General features: G+C 35.5%; 1 long non-coding RNA gene across 4 annotated transcripts in view; it reads left to right on the top strand.

The window, feature by feature from the left end:
- The first annotated feature begins 226 nt into the window (after positions 1-226).
- Positions 227-22,036, top strand: part of LOC111538123 — a 61,403-nt gene continuing 39,593 nt past the window's right edge. Inside the window, exons 1-4 of one of the 4 annotated variants that reach the window (XR_002730225.1) lie at positions 227-361; positions 1,106-1,287; positions 2,110-2,248; positions 18,032-18,130. This is a non-coding gene — a long non-coding RNA (uncharacterized LOC111538123). Of the gene's footprint in view, positions 362-1,105; positions 1,288-2,109; positions 2,249-11,218; positions 11,340-17,702; positions 17,790-18,031; positions 18,131-22,036 lie in introns of those variants that run through there. The other 3 variants (XR_002730226.1, XR_002730224.1, XR_002730222.1) reach the window with 3 other exon arrangements.

Below are 22,036 nucleotides of genomic sequence, written 5' to 3'. Positions count from 1 at the left end.
GTGATGATTAATACTGAGTGTCAACTTGATTAGACTGACAGATGCAAAGTATTGATCCTGGGTGTGTCTGTGAGAGTGTTGCCAAAGGAGATTCACATTTGCGACAGTGGGCCTGGAAAGGCAGATCCACCCTTAATCTGGGTAGGCACCATCTAATCAGCTGTCAGTGCAGCCAGAATATAAAGCAGGCAGAAAAACATGAAAAGCCTATGCTGGCTTAGCCTCCCAGCCTACATCTTTCTCCCATGCTGGTTGCTTCCTGCCCTAGAACATCAGACTCCAAGTGCTTCAGCTTTGAGACTCAGACTCGCTTCCTTGCTCCTCAGCTTGCAGATGGCCTGTTGTGGCACCTTGTGACTGTGTGAGTTAATACTACTTAATAAACTGCTATCTATCTATCTATCTATCTATCTATCTATCTATCTATCTATGTATAATATATAGTATATATAACTGCTATATATAAAACTGCTATTATATGTGTGTATACACATATAATACACACACATATACACATATCTCTCTCTCTCTATATATATATATATAGATAGATATAATTAGCTCTGTCACTCTAGAGAGCCCTGACTAAAACAGTTTCCAAACACAGTACTTCCTTAGTACTCTTAAGAGTAAAATATTATTTCCCAGAGGCAGTGTGAATAAGGGTTCATGTTACAAATACTAGACTTTCTTTCTGGGAGAATCTGAACCTCTTTATAAGTATTTTTGTGTGAGAAAAAGAAAAACAGTAAACTTTTTGTTAATTAAGGTATAGAGGGAAATAATTGAAATAGACATAGAGAAGGAGAATTGAAGGGGTGTGTCAGGATTCAGATGTCTAGGCCCCAGAGTGAGCCTACTGTCAACTTGTAACCACAAATGTCCCAGGGAAGGGAATAAAAAAGAGGCTGGATTTGTGGGACACTCTGTGTGTCACCAGGAAGTGTGATAAACAAAATCATCTTGAGCAAGTACTAGGCGTGACTCCCCTGAGAAGATTGCACATTTAAGTGGAAGAAAGCATTATCCTGCCTACGTCTTGTGTCCATACCTACATATATACATACTTGACCCTACTCTTGATACTGCTTCTGAATCTCTCCAGCATAATCCTGTCCCGAAGAAGCCTCCAGATGCCTTCAGAATCAAGCTAGACATTTCCTCACTTGCAACTTGGAGTTTTTCTCAAATACCCAAAGAGAAGACACTCACGTGATAACAGCATTAAATAGTCTGCCTGTGACAAGCAATTTGGATTTTATCGGAGTTAATGCAAGGGACATGAAAGTTAAGTGGAACACTGAGGAGGGGAGGGGCTTAAGGGATGTAGGTAACTGTCTTAGTCTGTTTGGGTTGCAATAACAAAAAAAAAAAAAATACAATAGACCGGGCAGCTTAAACAACAAACATCTACTTCTCAGTTCTGGGAGTGGGGAAATCCAAGATCAAGCTGTCAGCAGGTTGATGTCTGGTGAGGACTTTCATCATAGTTGGGAAATGGTCATCTCTTTCTTTGCCTCCTCCCATGGCAGAGAGCGGAGAGAGAAAGAGAAGCAAACTCTTTCCTGTCTCTTATAAAGACACCCATCTCATCAACAGGGCTCCACCCTCGTGGGACCATTGTTTCCCAAAGGACACGCTTCCAAATGCCAGCATATTGGGGATTAGATTTCAACCTATGAAATTTGGGGAGATGCAAACATTCAGTTAATAGCAGTGACAAAATAAGATCCTTTCTATTTTGTTTTTCTTTTCTTTCTTTCTTTTTTTTTTTTTTTTTTTTCTGAGATGAAGTCTTGCTCTGTCACCCAGGCTGGAGTGCAGTGGTGTGATCTCAGCTCACTGCAGCTTCCGCCTCCAGGGTTCAAGCAATTCTTCTGCCTCAGCCTCCTGAATAGCTGGGATTATAGGCACGTGCCACAATGCCTGGCTAATTTTTGTGTTTTTAGTATAGACAGGGTTTCACCATGTTGGTCAGACTGGTCTCGAACTCCTGACCTCATGATCTGCCCACCTCAGCCTCCCAAAGTGCTGGGATTACAGGCATGAGCCACTGCACCCGGCCGATCTTTCCTATTTTTAAGAGATGAAAATTTGTTTTCTTATTAGAAGAATGGTTTGAACCATCTGGACCTGAGCTAAATGCAAATTCAGAGAAGAATAGCATGATGCAGGGAAGACTTGGTACACTCGTGCTTACTAAGAGAGTCTTCTAATGAAGGAGGTGTTACTCTCTCCAAATGGAATCGTAAGTACTCTTAACCCATAGACCAGTTTCTGAACTATACTTACACAGCAAATTAATTCTGTGGGATGCTAATAAGTATTGCATGAAAACAGAATTTGATGGTCAGGAAACTGAGTTGATGGATTAAACAGATCTCTCTAATGCAAGATATCTCATAACATTTAGATACCGTGGGATTAAATTTATATACCACAATTCAAATGTGCAAAAATAGAACTTTGAGTGCTGTTATAGCTTAATCTTCTATTCTTCTTGTAGCAGGTATTAGTTAGGGGTTAAAGTGAGGTACAGAAAATGAAATTAAATGATACAGAATCCTGTCTGAGAAGCATGTCTTGTCCTTGGCCTGATCTTACATATTCTACTGACCAGAAGCCACTCAAAAAAAAGGAAGTAATTGCAAACTAGAAAATGTAATATGCCTGAGTTCCCAGGTGAATGAGGAAATGGATTTGGTGAATATCAACCCAATCGCTGGCATAGTCTGCCCTCTTAGGCACCAAATATATTTACCCTTCTCCCATGCATAGAATGCACACCTTTTCCCCAAGTGAGATAAATCAAATTCCTATCCAGTCACTACTTTCTACTCAAAGTCCAGAACCGCTGAGTAAGCACACATCTTCATCAAGCTCAGATATGACTCCTCATGACACAGTACACAGACCTTCCCACTCTATAATGGCAAATGGTAGAAAAAAGATGGGGTAACTATGATTGATACATTCATCTGAAAAACAGAATTATGGAAGGCACATAGTGGCCATTAGTCCACAGCAAGACGAACCTGGGCCAGGCAGGCATCATGAGGTGCCTGTGCCCTAATGGTGGAGGAAGGTCTTGATTAGATCGTGATCCTGCTCTCTGGAAATAACTCTCTTGTCTTTTTTTTCTTTGTGGCCCATGATCTCACTCTCCAGAAAGCTCTTTTTCCTCCATTCTTGTCTATGCCCATATCTGAGGTGGTTGTTTATAAGTGTTTCTCCTTTTGGTGATCTGTAGCTTTCACAGTTGACTTCTTGATACTGTATGTCTGGGAATGTAAAAGTTATGTTAATGATGAATCAGTCAATAGTTTCTCTAATTCTTTAACTCAGGTTCATGGAGCTTTTGGAAATACCTTTAAAAAACAGACTTTCTATCTATTTGTTCCTACGTGGTACTTTATGCCAGTGAGTAAACCTAAATTTTTCCTGTACATTTTTCTGAGAGCTCCCTCCTTCCTTCCTTCCTTCCTTCCTTCCTTCCTTCCTTCCTTCCTTCCTTCTTACCTTCCTTCCTTCCCTCCCTCCCTCCCTCCCTTCCACCTTTCCTTTGTTCCCTCCACTTCTTTCTTCCCTTTCTTCTTCTCTCCTTTTTTCATTCCTTCTTTCTCTCCTTCTTTCCTCTATTTCTTTCTTTTATCTTCATGAACATCTTCTGAGGTGTAATATGGATCGCTGGAGACTACCTGAGTAATCGCTGAGAAATAACAGATAACAGGCCTATGCATTTACTTTGAGTTTTTCTAAGGGAAAAAATCTGAGAAGTTATCGAAGTCATTTGTCAATGTCTTTATATCCTACTGTTTGGGATCTAGAAGTGATTTGTTTTTCCAATGTTGAGGCCCTAAACTTCTAGACTCACTCTGTATTCTTTACCTCTGCCTACCAGCTGGTCAGTTCTTTTTTGGATTTGCATTTCCAATAATGCCTTGCTATAAGTAAAAATAAAATAAAAACAATATGACACAGGCACCTTCCAACCCCACGTCTAAGAACATAGACTCATAGATAAATAATTTTTCTTAAAGATGTTAATTTCTTGTGTTTTGACACCATGTGCCATGGCTGTTCATCTTTTCAGGCTCCAAAACCAAGGTCCTTGCTTTCTGTTACCTAACCACTAAGTCAGGGACACAATTTCAAGTTTTTAGTTTGGCAATATTCCACTACTTCTAGGTACTAATTTCTCTGTGAAGTACCCTAGGTACTATAATAGATATACCCCAAAATCTAAGCGGATTAATAAGTGGAAGTCAATGCATCTCCTAAATTCCAAAACAGGTGACTATGAACAATATGTGTTTCTCCTTCAGTTAATGATTCCAGGATTCTATTAGTTTCCACACACACATTCCACGGAAAAAACACAGACAATTAGGCATGCTTTTGTGAACTAGGCCTAGAATTTGAGTATTTATTTATGCTTTTATGAACTAGGCCTAGAAGTTGTCCTAGAAGTTGAGTATTTATTCATACTTTTATGAACTAGGCCTAGAAATTGGCTTAGAAGTTGAGTGTTTATTCATGCTTTTGTGAACTAGGCCTAGAATTTGAGTATTTATTTATGCTTTTATGAACTAGGCCTAGAAGTTGGCCTAGAAGTTGAGTATTTACTCATGCTTTTATGAACTCAGCCTAGAAGTTGAGTATTATTCAGCTCAGGATTATTCCGCTTGGTATTTGTTAGCTATAACAACATACAATACCCTGGATGTCTTAAATAACAGAAATTTATTTTCTCACAGTTTGGATGGCTGGAAGTCCGAAATCAGAATGACAGTGTGTTGAGGTCTGATAAATAAAGAAAGAAAGATCTTTCTTTTCTAATAAGGCCACAGTTCTATCAGATTAAGACCCATCCTTATGATCTCATTTAATCTTAATTACCTTATAAAGAGCCTGTCCTTAGATAGAGTCAGTTTGGGAGTTAGAGCTTCATCAATTTGGGAGAGACATAATTCAGTACACGGCAAGTGGCAAACATCAAGATTTTTTTATGTTCAAAAAAATAGTATCTCCATTATTAAGTCATGGATTTTATAACTTCCTTCAACAAGCTCCTGTAAAAATGTATGTTACCATAGGTATGGTCAAATAAGAATGTATTCCACGAGCACTAAAAAAATATAGTGTACAAGAGTAATTGACATGTAATGTTTAATTGATATATTTTTCTTTTTTTTTTTTTTTTTTCCTCTGAGACGGAGTCTCGCTCTGTCGTCCGGGCTGGAGTGCAGTGGCCGGATCTCAGCTCACTGCAAGCTCTGCCTCCCAGGTTCCCGCCATTCTCCTGTCTCAGCCTCCCGAGTAGCTGGGACTACAGGTGCCCGCCACCTCGCCTGGCTAATTTTTTGTATTTTTTTAGTAGAGACAGGGTTTCACTGTGTTAGCCAGGATGGTCTCGATCTCCTGACCTCATGATCTGCCCGTCTCAGCCTCCCAAAGTGCTGGGATTACAGGCTTGAGCCACCGCGCTCGGCCTAATAGATATATTTTTCAATGTACGTTTTTAAATTTTAGTTTCCCCAAAAGCAGATACTGAGGCAAGAATTTTGCAACAAAGATTTGGTGAAGAATTTAGATTGGCATATAAAGTACCTCCTGAAATAATAATTAAACAAAAGCTATATAAGGTCAGCAAACAGAGTTTAATTTACTTACAGCATCAAGAGAAAACACTACATAGACAGCTTTGAAGTGGGATATCATTAGGGAAATGAGTGTACAATATTTATGACTTTATGGTTTGGACTCAAAGGATTTTTGTATGTGACATCAGAAGGAGATACGATTTTATATTGATCAATAAACAACAGTCTAGTGCAGTCTAGCAAGGATCTGAGCAAAGAAGAATATGTACTCAAGTCACAAGACCTTTTGTGGTAATTGCATAACTCATAAGAGTGATTTTTAAATTCCCAGAATTGCATAACCAATGGGAGTGGTTGTTTTGGTTCTCCCACAGAAAGAAGGAAAACCGCACAAATAGACAGAAAGGAGACGAGGCTTTGTGCTCAGAAAGGTGACTGCTGCTGTGGTTTCACTGTGGCTCTTAGGGAATGTCAGACGTGACCTCCTTCAGTAATGTGTATTCAGTAGGGTCGCACAGCTTGACAACCTATTGAGAGCATTGTATTCAACGTGGCACGTAACATGACTAGAGTTGTAATAACTCAGGTCTTATTACTGAAAGGAGGTGTTTACGCAGGATGCTCATATAGAACCTCTTTGGTCTGGTGTAGGCCATCTTTCTGCCTCTGACATTCAGGGGCTGCGTGGAGGGAATCAGACTTAAGAGGATCCTCCCCTTAGAAAGCTCCACCAGGCATTCCGTCCGTGGCCACAGGGTGGGAGCTAAATCCCTTGAAATCTGGCACCAGTTAAGCATAGAATCAATATCTTGCCCTTAGGAAGTGCTGAGATTTCTCCATGTCTGCCTAAGTATTAGATACTCTACTCCATGCTAACTCTACTTAGTTTTGAGAGAAATAGTTTTATCAATGTATTATTTTAAAATTATTTTTTTTAAATGTAGGAAGAAAAAAACTAAAGCCGACCATCGGGCGTAGATTAGTGGCCTGTGTTGATCTGAGACTCTAAGAAGTTTTGGAAAGTACTAATAGAGAACCTTAAAACCAGTTTTTGAGCAGAATTTCTAGAAGCTGGTTTAGAACTGCACAGTTATGAATACAATTGATGAAAAACATAAAAGGATACTACAGATGATGAAATGTTACCAGTAATCCTGAGATCCTTTGGGATATCCTAAGAAATTTGAATATTACACTCCATTTACATGAAAAGTGAAAGCTAATTTCACTGAAATTTTTTTTCTGCCTTGCATTCACTGGGTGTCCGAGGATGTGTGTTTTTAGCAATGTCATTTTTATGATGTTTTAACATTTAAGCAGACATCATCTGTACAACGTACTGGGTTTCAAGTTACATCGTGTTGGTATAAGTTCTGAATGTAAACCTATTTTCATTGTCATTTCTAAAAATTCATAGCTTTCTGGATATTGTAAGGATATTGAATACATGTATAATTGTGTAAATTTCATAGTGTTTTACTTTGAGGGGAGAGTTTTCTTACAGTTTACAAAAGATATTTTCCTATTCCAACCTCAAGGCTATTTTGGGGCCTATAAATAAATGTGACTCCTAGTAGTTTCAATTCTTGATATTCAGAAGGGTAACAATCCTTAAGTTAAATGTAATACAATATTATGCAAAAGAAAGAACATGTTTTTCTCCTTTAACTTCTAACAATGTCTACATCTAATGTTTAAAAAGCACTTAAAAACAATTTGATAATGCAAAATTGTGAGAAAATTTGGGATAAAAAATTAACAATTCACTTGCAAAATAAACACACTCTTATGGTTAAAAAAAAAAAAAAAAAAAGTAGTTTAATGCATAGGTTATCATATGCACCAGAGGCAAGGAAACTAGTATCTGCTCCTATCTCTCATTGGTGAAGGACAGCTTCTAGGGTATTAGCTGCCTGGAAACTGGCTGTCCCTTGCACTGGCCTTGCAGGCTGCGAAGACCAGAAAACATTCTCAGGTATAGAGATACGGAAGCCACAGATATGTATGGTAACTCTCCCCATTTTATGTCCAAATTAGACTGGGCACCCATAGCATTTGCTGTAGTATTAAAAGATGATTCTAAAAGAGTAAAAACAACTTAGTTTTTAATTAGATACTTACATTTTATATTTCCTCTTAAAGTACCTAATTTGTAAAAATAAATTGTACCAATTCAGGGTGAGAAATTATTTTGTAGTAATCACAAAAGTTACGGAATGCCAGTGCTATCTGAACTTATGCCCTGGTCACCATTAAACAGGTTGCCACACATGCAACAGAACAAAACCATCCTTTAATAATATTAGTGAAGGGATAATAACATCTAAGTTTTACCTAATGATACGTTTTATTGTATGCTTTCTAAAGCATTATGTATGGCAAAATACACTTCCAGGCAAAATACACTTCCAGGCTGTATATTCTAATGCTTCATTTATGGAGAGGACTAAGTTTGAACAGATCCTAAAGATTAGTTTTCCACGCTTGTTGAGTGTATGTCTAGAGGTTACTCCATGGTAGAAACACTTACTTGCCGTTCCACACGTGAGTGAATTTTATTTTGCTGCATTGAAAAGAAATCTGGAAAATTAAAATAATTTTCCAGTGTTAATAGTTGAAAAACATAGAAGTGCACTGTTATAATTATTGGTATTGTTGTTGATTGAATTCAGTTTTGCTCTGGATTAATTACATGGAAATTTCACACAGTTACTCTGTGAGATAATGTCAGTGGAATACCATGGACAGAAAACTTTGAGTAATCACATTGCACAGACATTCCATTATAGATGTACTACAGAAATATTTCCCAGGTTGCTCTGGACAGCTGAGATCTACAATTTGAAAATCAGGCTCAGATTATAGTTAAGGGGGAAAAACAAATACTGAATCAAACGAAGTCTTGAAAGTTAGGGGAAGAAAGGCTGATTCTCAGATGACTAACACCCACTTCAACAATGAGGATTTTGACATAAAGACACGGTTAAAGAAAAAAAGTGTATTTTGCAAGCATTTTATAAATAAAATCTATGAAATAAAACATCATATGTCAGAAAAAGTGGGCCAATGTTTTGTCAATGCAAAGATTAACATTGAAGAATAAGTTTTAATAAGAAATGGAATCACAAAAAATAAATAGGCAAATCTGAAAAATTCTTAATTTCATATGATTCTGAAGATTGGTCTAAAGCGTGTGTGTAATCATAATAACCTTCTTTGAGGGAATCCTCCATTGCAGAGCTCCCATTACCGTAAAAAAAAACTTGACTATATCATTAAGATATGAAATATCCCATGAAAGAGTCAACCAGAGGGAGAATTAGCACAAGAACATAAAAAGATCCCCCTCAAATATTTCCTTCTTCATACATAGGGATAAAAGTGGAGTAGAAGTTTTAAAAGAAATAATAAGAACACGTAATTAAATCTTCCATATAACATGTTGCATGGTGCACTCGAGATTCTCTGAAAAAGTATATGTTTTTCAGAATTATAATTATAAATGGGAATTTGAAGCAGTCATGCCAAATAGAGAAAAAATAGATAAGAAAACTAAATTGTATGCAATGAACTATGTTACTAATTACATTATTTATCTGTAATTATAATTTTTTCCACTAGTAGAAATGTCACTGAAGCAATGTCATACGTGTTTTTTCCTTAGTTCTCTACATGCTATGTAGGAATATTGAGCAGTTTGCAGACCCACATTTCAACCAATTTCAAGATTTTAAATTTCTGAATAGCTGGTATATATTTGCCTTAAGCCCTGTCACAATTTTCATTATTTTTAAATTTTTTGTTTTGGAATTTTAAAATCATATATAAAGGTATACTTTGCTAGACTATAATTTCCCCTCAGACGTTTAGCTCTAACAGATAGCAATATTTTTCCAGTCTTGTTTTATCTGACTCATTCTTCACTTTTAAAATTATCTGGGTATTTTGTTAAATATTTCACAAAACAGAAAAACTACATGGTTATAGTTAATTTTATGTCTCAATTTGACTCGGCCATGGGATGGTGGTATCTGGCTAAATAAAACATTGTTTATGGGTGTGTCTATGATGGTGATTCAGAAAGAGATTGGCATTTGAGTTGGTAGACTAAGGCACATTGCTCTTCCCAATGTGAGCTGTCATCATTCTATTTGTTGAGGGTCTGAATGGAAAAAAAGTTGGAGAGAGGTTGAATTTCCTCTCTGTCTGACTGCTTGAGCTGAGGCATTGATCTCTTGCTTCTATGTTCCTGGTGCACAGGGCTTCTAACAAGAACTGTTATCTACATCATGGCTTTTTGGCTCTCAGACCTTGTAACTACAGCACCAGTATTCCTGGGTCTTCAGCTTGCAGATGGCAGATGGTGGGATTTCTTGGTTTCCATAATCACATGAGCCAGTAACTTATAATAAGTCATATATATAGACATATTTATGTGTGTGCATATATATGTGCACATGTACATATGTGTGTGTGTGTGTGTGTATATATGTATATATATATATGTATGTATATATATATATATCTTATTGGTTGTGTTGGAAAATCCTAACTAATACACACACAAGATACATTTCTTGCTTTATGAGTAATTTAAATGGAAGAAACCTGCTTTCTACCATTACATGTCAAGAGACAGAACCTCGGCAGCCATTCTGCATGCCTTCCTCATGCCACCTTGCAAAAAAAAAAAAAAAATGCTTTCCTCCTAAGATAAGTCACTTTTCTGATTTTTATAGCAATCACTTTTTTTGCTTCTTTTCACAGTTTTGTCACCAAGTATGAATCTTTATGTTTTGGTTTTGCCTATTCTTTAAATATATACTTTAAATCTCTTTTACTACATATGATATTCTTTTACTTTGCAATATATTTGCTGAAAAAAATCATATTGTTTATCCTACAGAGTTTGCATGATTTGGATTTTGCTTATTTTATTCCTAAGGTGAACTATAGCACAGTCCCAGAAAAGACCTAGAAATAATGATCAAGCCAGTAGCAAGAGATAACCTTACTGGCAAACAAGTGATTATCTTGGAAAATCATTTTAAACCAAAACAAGCCAGGATTTTATAGAATAATGAGTAATGTTAGATCAGGGTCATGAAATATGCAAGATGATCTTGGGTTATCTTTGATTACAAGATTACAAGGGAGCTATCAGATACTATTAGAGTCGTGTCAAAATGACTTTGGAGTCATCTTAAAGGAGCTCCCACTGGTCAAAGATGGAATTAAATGAGTATCAGTAGAGATAATAATTTTAATATATTTGAACTCATCAATTCTGTTTAAATTCCATTTATTCATAATAATACCCACCCCTGCCTGACAAAATCTAGCGGATCCCTTTGGATGATGCTATGGAATCCACTCTTTATGATGAAAGTGATAAATGAACGAAAAGAAGCTAGCATTTTTCATATCTTTTCTATACAAAGTACACAATTCATGACCAATTCATGAAAGTGAAGAAGTTTCTATCTGTTATAAATAGAAACTTCCTCACGTGTCCTAATTAGTTCTAAATTTACTAATTGCTCACAAATGGGAAGAAGAAATAATACCATTTGCAATCCCTTGTTTTGAATATCAGTGGTTCTAACATTCCACAGGAGAGATAACCAGACATTACGTGCCACCTGATGAGAGACGCAATGCCATCTACGAAACAGTTTTGCCAAAAAAATCAAACCTCAGTATGATCACGCCTTGAGACTCATCAACCAATTTACAGGAAATCCCAAGGGCAGAGGAATATTCCTAAAGCAAGATGTCTCCTTTTTTGCTAAGAACCATCATTTTCTTTGATTTCTTATTCATCGTTTATTTAATAAGCACTAACAATGGCTTTCTTTTAAAAGACATTTTCAGAAAAATAAGGCTTTGTTTTCTTATTTTGTACAAGGTATTACGTAAAGTAAAATAGGGAATAGCAATACCTCCTTGAGGTGTGGTTGCAATGTAGTCGGCCAGGCTCACTCATTAGCTGCATTACTCACCAGCCTTTCAAAATACTTGGTTTAAATGTGTGCCATAGTTCAGTTATAAATTATTACAGGTCATGGGCCTCTGAAATCATACTTTATTAGCAGAAACTACAAATAATTCAACAAATTTAATTGGTCTTACTTAATATGTGCTATAGTTATGAGGCCAAAGAGGCATAGCATCATGTGTGAGTGTTAATGGGTCTTGTCCTCCATCCTGTAAGCAAAATCTGAGTGAATTCATCACTTGGAGTAGGTCATTGTTAATTAATCTCATGGACATGTTAAAAAAAAGAAATGTATTTTTTGAATTATCCTATGTGGAGATACGTATTGTTGCAGTGAATCAAAATTTAGAACTAACCAGGTTTTCCCTTAACACTTTCTTATTGCCTGCTCTATTTATACTCATGTGAACTTCATCCTTGGAATTTCTTTTAAGAAGACCAAAAAAAAAAAAAAAAAAAAAACCATAATATTCTTAGGTCTACATTCCAAGATACTCAAAGCAGAGATATTATTCATAAGGAAAAACTTGTGATTTTCAAGACACAGTATTTGACATTCAAAATTCTAAATTTTAAAGGGATGAAGGCATAAAAGTTTAAGCCATAAGTAACAGATTGGAAATATTAAAATAATCATCTTTTTTCCTCCTTGTCTCTTCCCATCCTCAATTTAACAAACTGATGAATGAAATTTCATTCTGAACAAAGTCAACACTTGCATACTATTCTATCCAAAGAAATCGAGTATATATCTTAATATACAAACACTGAGCTATTCCTGTAAATGTCAAAGACAACTCTACTTTACTTTCTGGAATAACCATGATCCTACAGTTCTACATACAAAACAACTCTTTTTATTTTAAAAAATGAATTTGGTAAACAGCCATTTAAACACATTAAAGCAAGTATTTTTAATATTACAATAATAATAAATGCAAAATATAGTTCATAATTTTAAAATTTAAATATTATTTAGCTTAAATGTAAGTGCTAAAGGACTAAAGACAGTTTTTTTTTTTTAATGGGCTAGAATAACTTTTGTTAGTGATGATCAAAGGCAATTTTTTTGCTTTCAAGAAATACAAAACTGACAGAGGCAAACACACACATTCACACACATACATATATACACATTCAGCCGTATCTCTTTCTCTCTCTCTCATAGGCACACACACACAAATTGGGGTATCTTGAAGAAAATGTGAATACCTTGGTTTCAGAAAAGATGGAAATCAGGGAAACTCTGAGTATATTGTCAGCAAAAATCTGTGAACATTCTCTTTAGGATCTTGCCCCACCTTGCAATTCGTTCTGTCTCTGTGTGCAAATTCTCATATGCCAGAGACGATCTGATCGACAACTGACCAACTCATTGATTCTTCTCTCTTAGTCAAGGTTTATGTCTGTTCCAACCAGCTTTGACTAAAGGAGCAGAATCTCATATTAACAGGGTGTCAATTGCTCAATCCCATAATATATTTTACCACCACACTCTGAATTCCTTTTGGTGATGCAGATAGTTTTCAGAGAAAAAGCATTATGATTTGGTAAAACCAGTTCTGAAAGTTCTCGTTAGTAAAATCTTATATGTCTATTTTGTCATTATATTTTTTATTTTACCTTATTAATACATTTAAATGTCAGTGATTACATCAAACTATAGTTAATTTTTCACCTATATTTTTATTCTTCTACATAATGAGGAACTTCATTAGAATTAGCTTTCTCTTATTTTTGTATTTTCACAACTTAGAGACTGCCACATAATTGTTAGTCATGGTAAATTTATCCTTAATGGGTGAATGATTTTTATAAAATGAAGAAAAATAGATACTGTTAAAATTAATTTTCAAGGTCTACCGTGACATAGTATACGGTATATATATCATTCCACATACTCCTATTACAATTTAACTAACCTCCTCTGGAATATTTCAGCTAGTATTTGTAACTGCTCCAACCAATGAAAAAAGGAATAAATAAAACTATGTAACTTCATCCAATTCTACGTAATTTACAAAGTAGAACTTCAAGATTCTCTCTCTTTCTTGTGATACTTTCCTTACACACCAGTTACTGTGTTGCAAGAAAGCCCAGGGCACACAGACAGGGTATGTGTGGATAATCCAGATAGCGCCAACTTAAGTCTCAGCTAACAGCCAAACATGTGAATTAAGTAAACTTTCATACAAGCCCAGCCCTTGGCCTTTCAATCCTCTAGCTGAAACCCCAGACAATATTGAATATAGAAAAGCATCCCTACAGTGTTCTGGCTGAGTTCCTGACATATGAGAGATAATAAATTATTATCATTGTTTTAAGTCACTAAGGTTAGGATAAGTGTTAAACAGTAATAAATGAATGCATCTATATTTAAGGGAAGACATAGATATTAATATGAGGTGAATCTGTGAATCTCCGCAATTTAGCACAGTGCCTTGTAGAAAAAGAGCTAGAAATATATGGAGTTAAATAACAAACAATAAAACAAATAAATTTGCATATAAGTCCATTACAGATCAAGAATTTTCTTGCATGTGAGGCAATATACCTAATTATTAAATAGCTCTATTCACCTTTAAGTCCTTGTTTTTGTTGTAATTATTATTTAATTCAATAACTTTGCATTTCTTATATCCATTCACTTTTTTTCTCCCCACTGATGCTATATATAAAAAACATTCTAATTTATTTTATATTACAGCATTTGAATTAGTAAAGACTGTCATTCATATTGCTTCCAACCCCCCTCATTTGCTATGGCAAACATACCTATTTTTTCAATTTTCTTTATATTATATAGGCTTTTGTCTTTCATCTATTCTTGTCATATCTTGTCAGTTGATAGTGCTTGAATTTTTAAAATATACAATTAAGTTTGGATATCAAATCGAACTGAATATTTACAAGATACATTGACTAACAGAAAGAATATTGGGATTATTAGCCACGTTGTCATATGAGCTGCATTATATCAGTTTACTCTAGTTCTATGTTAACCATTAGTATGCGTGATGTCAAAGGTTCAAGTTGAGCTTGCCATCAAATAACAACTTCACACTTCTTCAGGTTCTTCTTCAGGCTGTTCTGCACCTTGTGAGCTATTGTGAAGCTCTCTGGCAGGGCTTTTTATTATATTTGATTCTGATTTATAGCCTGCAATATCTTCTTTAAATTATTGTAAGTATCTCACACAATGTTACCTTTCACTTTGATGTTCAGGACATCAGTACAGTTTTATGAACTTCATCAAAGTAAACGACAAAATTATAAGTAGGGCTCGGACTCGGGTGATGAAGGAGACTTATGACATAATTAACTTTCCCTTCCAACACATATTGACCAGTTACACTATGTGGCATGTCTAGACAAACCTATACATTTCTCTAGTTGTTTTTCTACAGACCTCACTTCTTCTACACATCCATGCGAGTATTTTGTAAAAATTAGTAAATGACTTTAGGAAAAGAGGTACCTTATAACTACAGAATTCTTTTGCTGTATTGTTCGAACAAACATTTTTAAAATGAATTTGTTTTGGACTGTTTTATTCCCAGTAAATCCCTGCTGGTCGCCAAATCCATAGCTATCTTCACTATGTGTTTACAATTAGTCTTTTAATAATACACATATATATCTTTCTAATATATCTCAAGATATCAACATGAGAGTCTCTGGCGCATAGTTTTACATATAACTAGTTTCTTTATCACAAATACCACTAATATATTTGCTTCTTTTTAGCTTACTAATGCCCCTCTAGTTTTCCACCATCACTAAAGAATCAGTAAGGATACAAGGGTATATGTACAAATTTTCCCCACACTACAGATTGTCATTTGAATGCACTCAGTGAGTTGAATTCATTCAGAGCATTTAGATGTCTTTAATAATTTCCCCACACATTTTTGTTTTAATACATTCTTTCTAATAGTTACTTTAGCATAATAGTATGTATTCCAAATATATTTAGTGAATGAATACATAAACTCATTACATTAACTAATTTAAATTTCCTTGTAAAAATCCCTCAAAAATGGATGTGAAATTTGTGGTTAAATGGATGGGGAAATTCTGAAGTATTCATGGAAACTTCCATGTCACCATTTGAAGCATCTCTATCACTTATTCACATGATTAAGAATTTTTCTCTATTTTTGTAATCTCTTGTAGTTACTGATATTAAGTAATGAAGATAATTTTAGCACAAGAAAAACAATACTAAATCTTTTTGAACCAGGTTCCACTTGACTAGCAAGTTCAATTTAATTTAAAATCTCTAAATGAAATGTTCTAATAAAATTAAGGACTCAGTAAGAAGAAGTTACTCAGTGGATCACATAGATTATTTATTAAAATAAGGTTTAATTCTTTAATTTTTCACATATTTGTCATGGAGCACACTGCAATACTTTTGCTTTATTTTTACACTGTAGGTGAACATGAGAGGGAGAAAAAAAAAGATGGTCTCCATTTATTATAACAGGTTTTCCATCACCCCCAGGGGAAGGCCATGTATTTATTGCCTCCATTTCTTTTACTCTGTCAGGCCCAGTCACAATGAGGGATTTCAAACAGTTCAAGAACCTTCTGTGCCACAAGCCAAGGCCTTGGGGGTGTTTAATAGAAATAGATAGAATAATCAATGAGTAAATTTACACAAAAGAGTGACAAAATATGAAGGCTGAAGTGTTTATGAACAACTTTTTCTTTGTAATCAAGTATTAAATACTGATCTGTAATCACAAACGGCCAATTCTTCATACAATACACCATGGATCCTAAACGCAAACAGTGACATCTTCAGAGTTGTTATTCCTTTGATTTAAAGGGAGTTCAATATAAACTATCGCAGGCAGCATCATGTTGTACTAAATGCCAAATAATATTTCCTAAACTTGTGCTGCTTACACAGGTGAAGGGACATTCCAGTGGTGGCTTCTGCAGCAATCTAACCTCACATACAGGGGTCGCTGGCTTGTACTGTTTGAAGACCAGGATACAAGCCCACAGAATAGCTCAATTCTATGTGCTCTCAATATTTATGTTAAATCACCTACTTAAGATAGGATATTTAGTATTACAGTAAAATAGATATTATGGCAGAAGAGGAATAAGAAAAAAACTTAAGGAAGAAGGGAAGGGGGAAGAAAAGAGAAGAGAGGAAAAAGATGGAGGACAAGAGAATGGAAAGGGAGTGGAAAGGAGAACGAGAAAGGAAAATAGAGGGGAAGGGAAAGAAAGGAAAGAGAAAGGAAGAGAAGGGAAGGGAAAATGTTTATTAAACATACTTTGAATATTTCTTGGTGCTTTTCCTATGGAATGGAAATATCATTTAAAATTTTTATACTAAATATGGACTCATATGAGTTATGTATTTCCACCAAGAATGCTATGTCCCACCTCCCAATATGACCTTAAATTACAGCAAGTGAGATCGTGACCATTCTAATGGAAGATATTAAAACACATAACTGATGGAGTGTGGATTTTTATGTTTATTGATGGTTTAAGAAGAATGTCATTCTGCAACACTTGATATGTAGTCTTGCCCAAATAGAGGTGGACATATGAGATGAACTCATGTATATTTTTGTCCAATCTATAAATAGATATAGCGTGATTGATGTTTGAGATGTATATCTCTCTCTATATATATGTGCATATATACATGCATATATCCTATCTCAGATATATATATATATATATATATGTTGATCCTCATTTATATATATATACACACATATAGAGGTGTGTATATACATGTATACATATATATATATATATGCTGGTCCTCAACACAAAGTTTTGGGGCATTGATTCCCCAAGCAGTCAAAAATTTGCATATAATTTTTGACTCTCCCTAAACTTAACTACAAATAGTCAGCTATTGACTCGAAGCCTTACTGGTAACATAAACAGTCCATTAACACATATTTTGGGTGCTATATATATTATATACTATTTTCTTACAATAAAATGAGCTAGAGAAAAGAAAATTTTATTAAGAAAATGATAAGAAAGAGAAAATATTTTACTGTTCATTAAGTGGAGTGGATCACATAAAGGTCTTCATCCTCATTGTCTTTACATTGAAGGAGGCTGAGGAGGAGGAAGAGGGAAGTTGGTCTTGCTGTCTCAAGAGTAGTAGAGGAGGAAGAATATTTATGCTGAAGTGGACCCACACTGTTGAAATCTCTGTTGTTCAAAGGTCAACTGTATCTATTATTTCCTCTCTCGTTGTCTAGTATTAAGAATATGTTCAGCTGCACATAAGGAAAAATCCAAATAACAAACACAAATTTTATTTAAAAAATGTTTGAAATAACCACTCTAATAAAAAAAAGCATGGTTAATAGAGGCCTAAACTCTATGTATCTTTCTACTAAATTATCCTTAGTGCTCACATATTCAACCTTACTTTAAGGTCCAAGATAGTTGCTGGACCTCCAGCAATCCAGGAAGGTCCGCATTCCAGGAAGAAAGAAGGAGAAAATGGAGACAAAATGGAAAATAAAGTTCCTACCACCTAATTTCTTTTTAATTAAACATTAAAATTACTTGAAATGAAATGCATAGATTGCAAATGTACAATTTTATGAATTTTGAAACATGCAAACACAGGTGAAACCATGACCTCCAATTAAATAAAAGACTATTTTTTCACTCCAGAAAGTTCCCTCATGATCTCTATCAATCCTTACGTGAGATAGACCACACTCTTCTTCTTATGCTATAATTTATTTCATCTGTTTTTTGAACTTCATGTAAATTAAATCATACAATACATATAATGTGTTTGATATGTATGTTGTCACATTTATTATCAATACATTGCTTTTAAATCACTGAGTAGTTTTACATTATATGAGCATGTTACAATCTTAATCTATTAATCTATTATAATAATAGATATCTGGATTATTTCCTGTTTGGGGATATTATGAATAAAGGTGTTACAAGCATTCATCAACACATCTTTTTCTGGACATTTGGGTAAATACCTAAGAGTGAAATTTCTAAATACAGCATGTTTAACTTTATAAAAACTGCCAGAATTTTCCAAAGTGGCAGCATTACTTTGTTCTCCCACCCACAATATTCCAGTTGTGCCACATCCTTCCTAACCTTCGGTTTGGCAAGTTTAAAATTTTATTTATTCTGGTGTAACACACGGCGATTTATATTTGTCTTTCTCTAGTGAGGAGTAATATTAAACAGCCATATACTTTTTGTGAGGTGCTTTTTAGTTTTTTCCCCATTTTTTACTAATTGGGCAATTGTATATTTATGTATGGATTTGTCTTAGCTATTTATATAGTCTAGAGAGAAGTCTTAGATATGAGTGTTTCAAATATTTTCACAAGTCCTTTGTCCATTTGTTTATTTTTTAATGATATCTTTTAATTTTGATAATGTTCAAGTTAATAGGTTAATTTTTTTTTTTTTTTTTTTTTTTTTTTTTTTTTTTTTTTTTGAGACAGAGTCTCACTCTGTCACCCAGGTTCTGGAGTGCAGTGGCGCGATCTCGGCTCATTGCAACCTCTGCCTTCCGGGTTCACGCCGTTCTCCTGCCTCAGCCTCCCGAGTAGCCTGGAACCGTGTTAGCCAGGATGGTCTCAATCTCCTAACCTCGTGATCAACCCGCCTGGGCCTCCCAAAGTGCTGGGATTACAGACCTGAGCCACTGCACCCGACCGTAAGTTATTTTTTTAAGGCTAGTATGTTTCTCTTAAGCAATCTTTGCTCATCACAAAGTCATTAAATTATTCCAGGTTTTCTATCAAACTGTAGGCTCTTTGCATTTCTCTATTTTGAAATTAATTCGTCAAGTTCTATTTTTTTTTTTTAAGCCTGCTGGAATTTTATTGAGATTTAGCTGAATCTGAATATCAATTTGGGAGGTGCTGACCTCTTAACAATATTAAATTTCCAATCTACTAATATAGCACATGTCTCAGTTTTTTAAAGCTTTTGCAATTTCTCTCAGCAATATGTGTAGTTTTTCCACGTAGGGAAATTGTGTATATATTTTGTCAAATGTGTGGATATTCATGAAGGATATTGGTTTTGTAGTTTTGTTGAAATGCTGGAAATATATTTTTCTGCCTTAATTTCCTTAAAGAGTGTTGTGTTAGTCCGTTTTCATGCTGGTGATAAAGGCATACCTGAGACTGGGAAGGAAAAGAGGTTTAATTGGACTTACAGTTCCATATGGCTGGGGAGGCCTCAGAATCATGGTGGGAGGCAAAAGGCACTTCTTACATGGTAGTTGCAAGAGAAAATAAGGAAGATGCAAAAGCAGAAACGCCTGATAAAATCATCAGATCTCATGAGACTTTTTTCACCACCACAAGAACAGTATGGGGGAAACCGCTCCCATGATTCAAGTTATCTCCCACCGGGTCCCTCCCACAACATGCGGGAATTATGGGACTACAATTCAAGATGAGATTTGGGTGGGGACACAGAGCCAAACCATATCAAGTATGTTTACGACTGGTATTATTTTTCCTTAAATGTTTGCTAAAATTTATCATTGAAGCCATTAGCCTGGAGGATTTTGCTGGAATTCTTTTAATTACAAATTAAATATATTTAATAATTATAAGTATATTTAATTATTAATTATATAATTAATATATAAGTATAATTATATCTTATGTAATATATAATTACATATATTAATTCTAAGTATATTTAGACTTTTTATTTTTGTCTTTATCAATTTGAGTAGGTTTTAATCTTCAAGAATTGTGTTCATTTCACCTATGTTGTTTAGTTGTTTGCCATAAAGTTCTTCATAGTTCCTTATTGCCATTTTAATGTGTGTAGAGTCTGTAACAATATCTTTCATCCACAGTGTTTGTAATTTGTTCTCTCTTTCTCTCTCATTTATCTATCTTGCTGGGGGTTAGTAATTATACTAACCATTTAAAAAATAAATTTTGTCTTTTCTTAATTATTTATTTTCTGTATCCTCAATTTTTTTTTGTTTTGTCACTATGGGGCACCTTTTCCTGCTTCTTCATAAGTTTAGAACTTCTTTATTTTGTACTGAACATTATGGATAATATGTTTGTAGGGAGTTGGGATTATGCTGATAATCTTTAAAAGGCTTTGCTTTTGTTATTTGTTCGTTTATTCTTTACAGGCAGTTAAATTACTTCAGGGCACCTTTAGTCCTGTCAGGCCTGGTTTGTTCTGTAAAGCTGGTCTGTCTTAACTTGGTTTTGTTCTTAGTTCCAGGACATGGCTCTAGACAATGTTTCTTAATTCAAATGCGTGTCCTCTTTGAATGCCCAAGGTCTCAGCAAGCCCTCTGGACTCTGGCAGGCCAGAATTCTGAAACCTCGGAATCCTATGCTGTCTCTAGTATCTCTTATCTGCTCACAGTTACGTAGATCCTATTCTCTGTTAGGCTTTGTAGATGTAAGACCAAGACCTGTGCCATGGACCTATACCGAACTTCCATAAAGACATGGAGGCCCTCTCCTCTTTGTAGCTCTCTCCTATCTGATATCCCGCCCGTCCAAATTGAGCACTAGATGAGGCTGAAATTCCCGTCTCTGACTCCTCAAGTCAGGGATACGACCATGTTACTTGAGCTCCAACTCTCTGCACCACAGTAAAAAAGTGTCCCCATGGCTGGGCACAGTTGCTCACACCTATAATCCCAGCACTTTGGGAGGCTGAGGCTGGTGGATCACAAGGTCAGGAGTTCAAGACCAGCCTGGCCAAGATGGTAAAACCCGTCTCTACAAAAACAAAACAAAACAAAACAAAAATTAGCCAGGCGTGGTGGCAGGTCCTTGTAATCCTAACTACTTGGGAGGCTGAGGCAGAGAATTGCTAGAACCTGCGAGGTGGAGGTGCAGTGAGCCGAGATCATGCCACTGCACTCCAGGCTGGGTGACAGAGCAAGATGCTGTCTCAAAAAAAAAAAAAAAAAAAAAAAAAAATAGTGTCCCCATTCAGAAAGCTTGGGGAAATGCAGCAACCACTTCCTTTGTCTTCTCTCTCAAAACCCCACAGGCCTATTTCCCCTAGTGTCCAATACTTTATAAAAGCTGCCTGACACATTTTTGTAATGCTATCAGTTTGGGGTGGTGAGTTTCATAGTCTTGGATAGTAAGAGGGAAAGTTCAGAATCAGTTAGTTAGGCGTGGCCAGAATGGCAGCCTCAGTGAGGCCTCCTGTGAAAAATTCTTCCCAGAAATACCACCCCAACCTGTGCTCCCATTACATTGGCCATCCCTATCTGCAAAGCAGGCACAGAAAGCAATCTTTTAGGCAGACTCATTGGCACCTCCAACAATATGAAACCCTGTTCCTCAAGATGAAGGGAAGATTGAATACTGGAGAGCTAACTAGCTGCCTGCAATTGACCTACCATCCACAGCGTGTAAATGATGATAGGGAAGATTGAATA

The sequence above is a fragment of the Piliocolobus tephrosceles genome, chromosome 6, assembly GCF_002776525.5.
Source record: "Piliocolobus tephrosceles isolate RC106 chromosome 6, ASM277652v3, whole genome shotgun sequence".
Classification (NCBI taxonomy): Eukaryota; Metazoa; Chordata; class Mammalia; order Primates; family Cercopithecidae; genus Piliocolobus; species Piliocolobus tephrosceles.
The sequence above is the reverse complement of the archived record's forward strand: the minus strand, read 5'-3'. Positions and strand labels throughout refer to the sequence as shown.